This window comes from Tetrao urogallus, assembly GCF_951394365.1.
Source record: "Tetrao urogallus genome assembly, chromosome: 12".
In the NCBI taxonomy this organism is placed as follows: Eukaryota; Metazoa; Chordata; class Aves; order Galliformes; family Phasianidae; genus Tetrao; species Tetrao urogallus.
Window position 1 is genome coordinate 8,469,430 of NC_136825.1, and position 12,232 is coordinate 8,481,661.

Here is a 12,232-nt window from a genome sequence, read left to right on the forward strand (position 1 = left end):
GTTCTCATTTTCTGCAGTTTCACCACAGATATGTGGTAGCACAGAAGTGGAATCTTACCAGCCCCTTCCTACTGTTTTTGTGGAAGCCCTTGTACATGTGCGTTTGCACATACAGGTAAGGAAGGCTTCCCAAAACCACCCAGCTACACCATGTGCCTATGAGAGCTTGCACATGTTTGCGTGCAAGGTATCATTGTCTGATCTCATGCTCTATCTTGCCAACATTGGTCTTCCAATGAGAAATAGCGCTGTAGTTGCTCTACTGGGTCCACAAAACAGATGATTGTACCGGAAAAACTCAGGATACCTGGACTTCCAGAGGGCAACTTCCTTCCCACTGTGAAGAGGTAAAAAAGCCAACCTCCAAAATAAAGAATGCACAAAATCCATGTCCTCAGCCCTCACCCTCGCCTCACAAGGACAAGATTTACTTTAATATTTTTGGGAAAAACCTGAATTTACAAGAACATGTTTTCATGGGTAGCACAACTTAACTTGCAAATTGTGTGCCAACACATAAGCGTGTATCACTTGGAAACAACATGGCATGCTTCTCATACATGGCATCAGGTATGTTTCAAAGAAACCTGTATACATTAAAATAATTAATACAGCAGAACATGTTGCTTAAAAAAATAATTAAAGTGAGAGCAGATGGTACTAACAATAAATGAAAACAGAGCTAAAACAGCAAAAGCAGATTTCATTTGGAACAAAATGACTGCTTGGGTTCCAATTCCCTGCTGGCAGCTGGCTGCTAACAGGCAAAAGCACGGTACCTGACAGTGAGCTGGTGCTTGGGAAGGTGCTGGCCAGATTTGGAGATGTCTACCAGGCAGCTTCTACAACTCCTGTTCTCACACCACTGAGGGAATAAAAGCAAACCAGATGTTTGCTTCCAGATGTGATAAATAATCTTTGCTTTTCTGAAAAGAGCTCATTGGACCTTTTCTTATTTGAAATCCTCTCTTTCCTCTCTGTTGTCATGTTTTTCTGACACTCACTGTGACATCAGGAGATCTGGGCTTTTTATATTCAATTTATTTGTATTTTTTTATTATTTTTTTAAGTGTACTGCATGCCACAGCCAGAAACTAGCACATGGTTAATATTTAGAAACCATGCTGGATTAAATCTCTTTTAATAGAAACACTGGGTGTCTTTACTTAAATATCTCATCCTTGCCTCTGAACAGTGGGAATAACACTATTTCAGGCAACTCTGACACAAAGGACACTGTATTCTGGAGATGCAGAGGACAGCACTGGCAGCCAATCACACATGGCTACATATTTTGCAAGGAAAATCTTCATCCTTACTTAAGCAAATAATAAATAAATAACCAAGCATTTGTTTTAGCGTATGTAGTAGGCATCATATGTAGTGACCTCATTTGGCAGATAACAACATTGTAAAATAAGATTCCCTTTTGGATTTACCCTTTAAAGACACACAGTCAGTATAAATGCTTGTTAAATTTACCCATCAGAATAGTCAAAATCAACAGGAAAAAGCAATCTTGCTCACAACAAACAAAAGTTGCTTCAGGACTTCATTAGGCATGTGCTGAATTGCCTGTTCAGACAATGCAAGCACTTGATGATTTCATTTATTTCTAAGCAGTTAGCTCCCAGGGTCGAGTGGTTGCTTGATTCCAGCCTTTTAAATAAAAAGATCTATTCCCACGATTGAAATAAAATGCATTTGGGTATTTTATGAACAGCATTTCAGAAAATAAAATCCAATTAAAAATAATTCCTTTAAAGCCAATACTTTAAAGTCCGGTGGATGGCAGAAGCAGTCTGCCTGGTTTTTGTTTGGCTTGTTTTCTGGACTGTAAAGATCAAAAGGAGTGGGAGCACTGGTTTCTCCACACTCTTGCCAAATGTTACGCCTATGGTGTGCAGTCTTATTTAAATGTTTTTGGTGTGCCAGCAGTATCATAACCAAACGTGTTTCTTCAGTGACAACACTCATTCCAAACAGGAGCTGTTCAAAAAGCTACAGGTTGATGTATGCCTTCATTACAACTAGAACACAACAATCTCCATTTTGAATTTCTGTGCATGCTGAACAGCGCTCAGCAATAGCGAAACCTGGGAATTCAGAAGACCTTTCCCAGCACCCTTTCAATTCAGGCTCTGCTGTCCTTTGCGCACGCTGTACATTACTCCACTTCAGGCTGCTTTTCACCTGTGCTATTCAAAGTCCTGAAAGCCTTACATTTCCAATTAACAAAATAATTTCCAAGGTACTACTAAGCGATCCATCTCAGCCCACGTGGTATTTGAGAAGCATGCTTTCACCAGCCTGGTGTGCTTAAAAGCAGATGACTATTTAATGCTTGGCATAGCAAGCAGATGTTTTTAATTCATTATGCTTTTGTTCACCGTACAATTTTCTAAGCCTATATTTTACAGCTGCATCTTCCCCTGCTAGGAAAACAGTGGTCTGCATCAGGAAGTGAGTATGTACTTGCAGCCAGATACTGGTAATGCATATTCTTGATACCTACGCTTCTATAATGTGTAAAACAAGGCAATACGTATTGCTCGTAGGCTCAGATAAACCTTCTAACAGGTAGCTTGTAATTTTGACTTTTGAGAGATTAAAAAAGTGACTTCAACAATCAGGACACAAACTGTCCCCTAAAAGCAAAGACAAGGCACATACCATCCTATATTTCTACATATGATTCACCTAGCAGCCTTGGAACTCTTTCTGAGCTTATGTTAAGGAAGCACAAGAAATTTACATAAGTACTGAGAATATGAGTCTTCTTACAAGGTATCTGGGACTCCTTTTTATCAGGAGTACTGGTTTAAAAGTCAGGATGCAAACACCTCTTGCTTTTTCTAAATAAATAGAACTGTTTAGAAAAATAAAGCACACTCACCTCCACTGCAGCACCTTTACTGGAAGATGTCACAGTACTCTGAATGCTGTGTAAAACTTAGAAGATAAAACAAAAAGATTACATACACTCAGAAAACTTGCCTTTTCCACCTATTACCTTGAAAAAGAGAACAGTGATACCAGCATTCATTCTGAATCAGGCAATACTTGTGCTTTTATGTATTTTGCATGTTGCCCATCACATTTAGTTAGCCCAATCCACGACATTCATTAAATAAGAAATCAATCACAGTCTTCCCAGGAGAATAAACTCATTCTTCACTGTTTAAAAGACAGACAAAGTAAACGTGATTTGTTCTATTCCACAGCTGATAAAGCTTCTCTTGACCAGGGAACACCATGCCAGCAGCAACATGCCACTACATCCAGCACTAACCATTTGGTTACTTGAACAGCATCAGTTACTTTAAGGTCTGATCTCTAGGCGAGTACAACAGATGTAATACCACAACTTGTTAAACCTACCACTGCTGAGCACCTACACGAGCAAAATGAACCAGTCTATCTTGGTGAAGAGATGCACAAGCACATGTCCGTCCATACTGAATCCTTCCACAAAAGCTCACTGACACATCCCAACTAATGCCACCAACCTCCCCCCCACTTGCTATCCTCCTTTGCAGACTTTCAAGCATGCAATCCACATTCCCACAACACTCACTCAGCCATCTGTGCACCAAAGCCATCTGAACACCCAAAATACTGGTCGCATCAAGGTAAGATACGTGACCTTTAGCCCAGGAGATGGCAGAGCACTACCACTCACTGCACATTTTGGTCCTCAAATCCCTTCTCAGTCCAGAGCACGATGCTGCAAACCCAAAATACAGTGTTTTGTTGTTCCAGTGTGCCACAGAAACCTCCAGAGTCATAGAAACCTCAGGCAGAAGTCTTTTGTTCAGCTGTTTTGTTGTGTTTTTGTTCTTTTTTTTAACTCCACGACATTTTCTTGCATAGAAAATGCATTTAGCAACTGCACTTGCTGCATAATCAACTAATCAACCGTAACACTGAACTTATATATTGCCTTTACAGATGAAGACAATCATTAATACTTTAATACGTCCATTTATTAAACAGGAAATCCTTCACAAATGATTTCATACTATATTGATCAAAGTAAGTGTTAGAAAACTACAATTTTCCCTACATACAAAAATACAGACTTTAAACACTATGAAGACATAATCAGAAGAGTACCATGAAAATCCACAGAGCTCAAATTGTCAAATATCAGAAGGAAAAATGACAAAGACATCTAAATTAAAAATTTACAAAAAGTAACGTGCCCATATACAAAAGACTGGAAAAGTAAAATGACATTTTAAACTGATAAATACACCGTTTAAATTACACTAGAATTGTATAGATTTTTCAAATAAGGACTGCTGTATTCCAAGATCATTCTTCAACGCGTGATTTTGTTTAGCTTTAAACCAACAGAAAACAAGGGCACAACATATTGAAAACCCATTATTGGTATAAAAAAAACAAGTTAGGGGTTGTGTTTTCTCGTACAGTTGCCTTTGAAATTGTTCGCACGTTAACAGCATGACATTCACAAACAGAGCTGGAAGATGCTATCCTTACACATGTGAGCTACTGCTGTTAACAGTGACAAGACAGTGATCACAGCCAGTTGGTATTTCTACAGACAGCACTGAGTTTATCAGCTGGTCTGCGTGCAATCTAATTCAAAACACTAAAAATACTTACCAAATACCGTGAGATTGCTTCAAGGCTGTACATGGGCTCTATACTAACATTAGTTAGCTTGTGAGATTCTTCAAATCCTTGAATCAGAACATGCTTTTGGTGATAAATGGATGTCTGATCTTGCAGTCTCCTAAGTCAATGGGGAACTTTGCCTGAGTAAGGACAACAGAGCCAGTTTCTGCATTTGCAGCAGCATATACAGAACACTTAAGAGATTTTCCTTGGCAATATATTATAATTTTTTGTACTTCAAAAGTGAAACACTAAGGGTATTACATAGCAGAAGCATACTCATAAGTCAGAAGAAAAACTGCACCCCCTTTGCTCAGCCCCGAGATGCAACTCTAACCCACTGCCTTTGACTGACATTTCTGAGCTGTTCACAACTACAAACCTGTCAGTATAGGAACTATACCCGAGGGAGAAGTCTTACATCCAGGCCCAGATGTTCCTTCCTCAGACACCATTAAGCATACATATAGCTACTGTTAGGAATGTTTAGATTGCATCTACTGTGTTTCTCTAGAGGAGCCCAAATTAGCACCAAGGATACAGAGATCCCACACTGAGCACTTCTTTATACACATGTCAAGGAAACAGAGCTGAAATACCTTCACTTCAGCAATGTGCTTCAACTTCATCTTTCAGGTAGCACTTGAAGGCAGAGCAAAAAAATGAGACAATCTTCTGATTCACATTCTGAGAAGAAATTTGCTACACAGCACACAGAGGTAAGACAACGACCAGTAGCAATAAACTGTTTTAGCAGAAACAAAGCACAACAAAACCAGAGATATAATAGGGACTCGCATTACAAAAATAGTGTTTACTGGTTTAATAAATTTACATCTCAGTTGCTGTGGATGACAGGTGTTATACCACACATGGAAGGCACCCTAGGTGAAGCAGTATTTCGGTATTTGTTTACAATTCTGTGAAAAGACGTACAAAGTGTCAACTTTCAAATCATAACTGAGCAAACAAATTGCAGATTGAGAAATAAATACATAGTTTACTATTTTAGTGTGGGTTCCCGAACCCTTACAAACTTCAACATATACAAATAGTTTCAAAATGACAGTAACACAGAAGCCTAGACAGATAAAATGATTAGCTAAGTCATTCGTTATGCCAAAACTGTTATATCTTAAGTACAGACATCATTTAAAATGCAATTAATTGGCCACAATATGTAAGTCACAATATCTTCTTACTCTAGAACTGTGACATGAATTAAAGCTGGATGAACTGTAGTGCTAAGATACACCCTCCCTCTGCAATAATCCAACAAGGAGAAACTGGTAAACATTTGAGATTGAAGAATAAACAGAAAATGAAGGTAGCAACTGTTGTAATAAAAGGGTGCTAGCTAGAACCACTTCAACCTGTAGACATCTGGATAAATGTAACATTGCTAGAAGTACTTTGATTGTAATCCTTTGGGATTAAAAGGTTACCAAAAGTGATAAATCAGCCTAGTTAACAGAAGGTATTTTCTTTCAAACACATGAAGTTTTTAACTAAATATGTCTATTGAGACGTTTGTCCGAAGCAAAACAAACACAATACCCTGAAACTTCCCATATTCTAGACAATAGTCCTTGACAGGCAGAAAAGGCAGACAGTCGTATTTCATTCTGTTACTCACATCCAGATGTTATTAAAATAGCTGCAGGGACCAGCCCCAGTGAAAGACAAGGAAAAACAGATACTCTCTGAGTAAGGTCTGGCTATTGCTTTTTGAAATGCTCTGATGTCCTCCTTCGGAATTTATGAAGATAGTTTCTATATCCTTCCATATAGGCTAACTGGCTTTTTATAACTTCTACCCATGAAGACCACAGCATACAGATAAAACCTTAATAGTAAACTCAAAGCTCTGTTATAAATATGTCAATCAAGGTAACTATGTATATTGTATATAAAATTAAATATCTTCTGTTTGCCAAGCATAATTTAAAAAGGAATATCTGTGGCTAGTTATAAAAAAAAATATTTATTAACCCACAGAGATTAAAAGGCAATTTCACTAAGTCATCCACCCAGCACGCTTTTGAAAGAGGTGTACTGGGACTCTGGATAGGGAACTTCACCTCACCACATTCTCATGATAAACAGACAACTACTTCTACTCTACTTCTGGGCATACATAAGAACAATTCTTAAAGCTGAATATTCCCAAAAGAAAATTGGATTGTGTTGTATATTCTAAATTAAAGGCTTCTATAAATCACAGTGTAAGCAGATTTTAAGACAGATTATTTATGGAATACAAATGGCTAAACTATGGGCAGATTTTAAAAATATAATGCAAAAATAAGACCAAAGCAACAAAGGAACCTTCCCAGGCGGGGCAGTACTCCTCTGGCTCTATCAAATACCAATTTAAGTAAGTGGCTAAAATGGAAAATATCAGAAAAAACTCAGAGATTTCCTGAATATCTGTGTGAATTCATTTTTAATCAACTCCTTCTATTAAAATAAAGCTAGATTTTTTTTTTCCAAAAAGTGTTAAAGGCAAAAAGCAGAACATTCTGCTGGGTTTTGTACCCATTTCAGATTCATAGAAAACGATTACTTTCATTGCCATTAAGATTAAAATACATATCTGTATCTACACGTTCTTTTGATCTTTGTTAGTTAAAAGCCCCCCCCAAACAAACCGAATACTTTATCTTATAAACGACAAAATCAAAGTCCCAGGTTCAGGAATGCTACATGACAGCTTTACTTGTCTCAGTGGGACTAGGCAGAAATCCCAGCCTGAAAGAATGCCTTCCTCCAGGTAAGAGTCCTCCTGATGTAAGCTCCTGGAGGTCCTGCAGGCCACTGTGAACCAAGTGCTACACTTCAGCTGAGTAGAAGTCATTAGATAATCACATTATTTGCCAACATACCTCAAGCTTTAAGGCACGCCATTAACAATGTTGGTGTCAAATCTCTCCTACCACTTTGTATGGCCAGCACGGCCCTGGAATTAGGGAGATAAGAACACTTCTAAGCCTACTTTTTTTTTTTTTTAAACCAAGTCCAAATGTCTCCATCTCCACTAAGATGTGAGGAAGATATTTTTCCTTCTGCAGTAGGGGATTATTCAAGTTCACACATCATTTTCAAAATGCCAGGTTACTGAACATCAAATCTGGTTGTCTCTCTTCTTCTGACCCTTTACCACATCTCAAATTCATAGTTGTGCCTAATTTTTCATCTATCCTAACTCAGGATGTTTGGCTCCAGAGCTTTCAGCACAAGGCTGTACGATTTTCACGTACAAAACTGTTCAGAATCTCATCAAAGGAGGAGAGAGCACATTATTTTCTACCCAGTTTGAATTGCTACTAAGATGGAGAGGTTTATGCCCCACAAACACTCCCCGGTCAAAAAAAAAAAAAAAGGAAAAAAAAAAAGAAAAAGGAAAAAGAAAAAGGGAACCTACACATGTGGGAATGCTTACAAGTACATCACAGGACAAGAAAACAGCAGATTTAGAACACAGACTGAAGAAGGGGGGGCGCTGCATTATAAAGCCACATATATTACATAAGCATTTGCTGTACCTGCATGTTCCCAAAATAGCACAAAGATGGCAAATGTCAGACTTGTTTAGGATCCTATAAGTTTATGGGAAATTGAAGGTTGACTCAATTATTAACAGTCCACACACAGGTTACAGTAGATCAATTTTCCGGTGTGGTTCACAGCACTTTAAGAAACAGCAAGCCTGCTGTACTAAGAAGGGACAATCATCACGTGGTACAATGTAATTCACGGAGGGAAAAGAAATACATAATTAACAAATTGGATTTTTTCCTCACTTCTCCCCTCCTCTTTCTAGACTCAATAGTGAAATATAAACAAATACATTAAATCAGTTTAGATAATATCACGAGACGCACAATGAATCACATGATGAAGCCTATGAAGAAGCACCCCATGTTACTGATTTTATTTAAATTCTCACCTAAGAGACACAACAGAAGATGACGAGTTGTTTCCAAGGCACAGCTCACTGCTGATGCCATACTTCTGAATATAAAGCCAATGATGGACAGAACAGACTGAGATACAGGCATCAAATCTCAAAGGTCAGCACCTTGTCTCTCAGAAAAGGCAGAGGTAGATGGCAGATGATGCTAATAATAACCTCTGAGCATATGGTTCCTTATAGGAAACTCAGGAAGAAACACAAGCAGTATTATGCCAGATGGCTTCCAAAGTCCACAGGGGGAAAAAAAAAAAAATCCCCCAACAGATCCATCCCCAAACATTATAAGCTATCACAGATGGGAAGAGTACCATACTCAAGCAGGACATAGAAAACACTATTCTTATCTTCCTCAGATTGAAGCAGTCACTATACATATCAAGGCAGAACGGTTAACAAAAACTAGATATAAAACAAGACAGATGAGGCATGAATTTACAAAACGAAAGGAGCAAGCAGAGTGTAGGTAGGAATCAACTTTACTAAGAAGCAATTAAGCTGCCAAATCATTCTTAATTATCATTTAAGAAACTTACTTCTATAGCAGGCAGTTGCATATCATCAAGTGAATGCACGATAAACCTGAACTAAGACTGCCCAAACTGAACAGAGTATTAACAGGAAAATACCTATTCTTACAACACCATACAACAGTTACTCTGTTGCTCCCATCATTTCATGTTAACTGATCTTTCAAGCCTGTGCATAGCATGCAATATTTACCCTCATTTTTACACACAGAAATACATGGTGATGGCAAATCTGAGGGCTCAGTTTTGACTTAAGAGGATTAATCAGAATGCCATTACCATTTCAAGCATCCTATTCCCACGAGATTCATCTGTTTAGCTTTCATTTTATTTTATTTACAGTGGTTTTTGGATCCCTTTGTAGAGCTAAACAGCACACTTGAAACTAAGGAAAGCCAGCAAGACTAGCTGGCTGGAAGAAGTAACTTAGTGCCACTTTTCTAAGCAAATTTCAAAAAGGCAAATCACAAAACCTTTCTGACTCATTTTCTTCCGTAAAGATTTCATTTTTTTTTTTTTTAATTCTACTCTTTTAATGGCTGCAGGTTTGATAACAATCTTAACAATAAAGATTACTGCTTCTTCGATACACCACATGAAATTGTAATTGTAAAGGGGGTGGAATTAAGAATGCTTATGTTAAATGAACTCAGTGTTTCAATTTTAGTTGTCTCATAGCTACTTTATTTCCCTTTTCTATAAACCAGATAGCAAATAATGTCTCTGTAGAGTAATAAATGCTTAACTTAGATTTTAAGAAAGTATATACTGTACAATACTAAAATCATCTTTGGTCCCCAAAATAAGGAAATTACAAATTTACATTTGTCTTCCTGTTTACAAAGTTATCAGATAGTAGTTCTTTTAAAAAACTTTTTAAAATCATATTCTCTTTGAATTCTACCCTGAAAGCTGTGCTAAGCTCAAGTCATGAGTGCTGTAAGTAATAAATACTGTTCTCAACTCAGGAAAACTTATTTACCATGTAATAGCACTCAAAGTCATACAGGAATACTACATATAAGATGAAGTATTATACAATATTAGAAATATAACTATCATTCATACTAAGTAAGCATTTGTCATTCCAGCTAAAGATAAGAAGCTTTCTGCAATCTCACTCCAGAACAGGCCCTGCAAAGTTACCTTTTGTCCAGGTAAGGAAAGGTGTTTGGATTTTAAAGATACCAAATTCACAAACTTGCAGATGCACGAAATCTCCCATACATACCTCTGAGAAATCGGAGAACCAGAATCATCACAGGGACTACAGAAGAGGAACAGGACATTCTCCTTCATACGTGTTATTGCAGTCCTCTCATTAACCAGCATCAGGATATACTCATAATGGAAAGCCTATGCTTACCCTAACCTCTTTCCCGACGCCTAACTTCTGCAGGCTCCATTCCAGAAGTATTCATCTTCTGCAGAACAAGATTCTGTATTTTAATAAGGCTTTTTCTTTTTTTAATAATATTTATGCAAACTGCCTTAATGTCTGTTTACAACTCCAGTCTACATATGTCTGTGCTACTTTCAAGTGGACTGCTGAAAAACAGAAGGGCTAAAGCAACTACACTGATTTCAAGAAACTTATTTCATGCCACACTGAACGTGGAACTGTCATTTACATTTCATACACGCATTAAACCCAGTGAGACTCCACCTTAATAAAATGTTGATGCTCTCAGCTCAACAACAGAAGTTAGCTTCTATGTTCTAATCTATTTTTTTAAATTGACATTACCTTTGGTGCTAACTTTCAACAAACTACAATAAAACGTAACTGGAAAACCATTATTGGTCTAGAAAGGCAAGTTTTCTTTAACCTCATTAATAACTCTTAATTTTAAGTGAAAATGCACCATAGACACAAAACCCACGAAAAATGCAAAGACATTGGTTTTGTTACCAGTTTTCTACCTGTCAGTGTAATTCCATTGCTTGATCCAAGAACTGCAATGTAAGGTTCAAATCTGGAACACCCTCCGTTGCTTCTAGTATTAGAGAAGCCCAGGCACTTGTACTGACTTTCTGTTTGATACAACATAGTTTTATATATTTAAAAGTCACCTGTCTGCAGTGTATTGCCTTTTGTTCAGAAGTTAACTGTGCTAAATCACTTAAGAGTACGTCTAAACAAGATTAATACAAATTGTTCAACTCTGATGTCAAATAATGGATTACGCAGATTAAAAAAAAAACATCAATCATTAAAAAAGCATTGAAATATTTAACTGATTACTCACAATTCAAGTTTTGATTAGAGAAAATACCTTTATCTTAATTGCAAGTAAAATTAAAACAAGAAAACTTCAATTAGGTAAAACCATTCCTCAACAAAAAAATATTAGAAAAAATGTTTGCAGATATATCCAATTCAAAAAACAAATTTTACCTACTACCAACAGTTTAACTTTAGAAAAAACAAGTAATCCTCTAAACAAGAAGCATCTCAGATGAATCACAGTATTGCAATCTTAGAAACACTTTATATCATAAATTTTTGCTAGTTACTGCTTACCCTAGGCTTCTCAGAAAGGTTGAACCTTAAAAGAAAAAAGAAAAAAGACATGACTGGAACGCAGGTTTACCAGATGACAATTCATCCTCTCTCCTTTAGCACTGTGCCCCTCAGCATTCTCTTTCTCCACCCTGCCTCCCAAGTTTCCTCCACCCTCCACCATTTTGGAATGAAAAACAGCATGTATCCAACATCAGCAGAAAGTTCACATACTTGCACTGGATGCATTGTGGTGACCATTCAATAAGATATACTAATCTTGCACAAGTTCTGATACAAGCAAGGTCAGGCACGAACTGCATGTGATGATTTGCAAATAATCCAAAGGATAACTGCCTCAGCATTAAATCAACAACCAGAAGACAGAAGAGACTTTCATGTGGCAGCTAGGTGAATGAAACAACAACGAAACAGCGTGCAATCTTGCAGGTGAGAACTGAACTGCACTGCCAAGGCTGCACAAGGAAGGATACAAAGCGTTGCTGGACACGATACATAGTAAAGTTATTGCTACTTGCCCCCCACTTCCTTTTCATGTGTATTAAATTTGCTCCTGGTGGA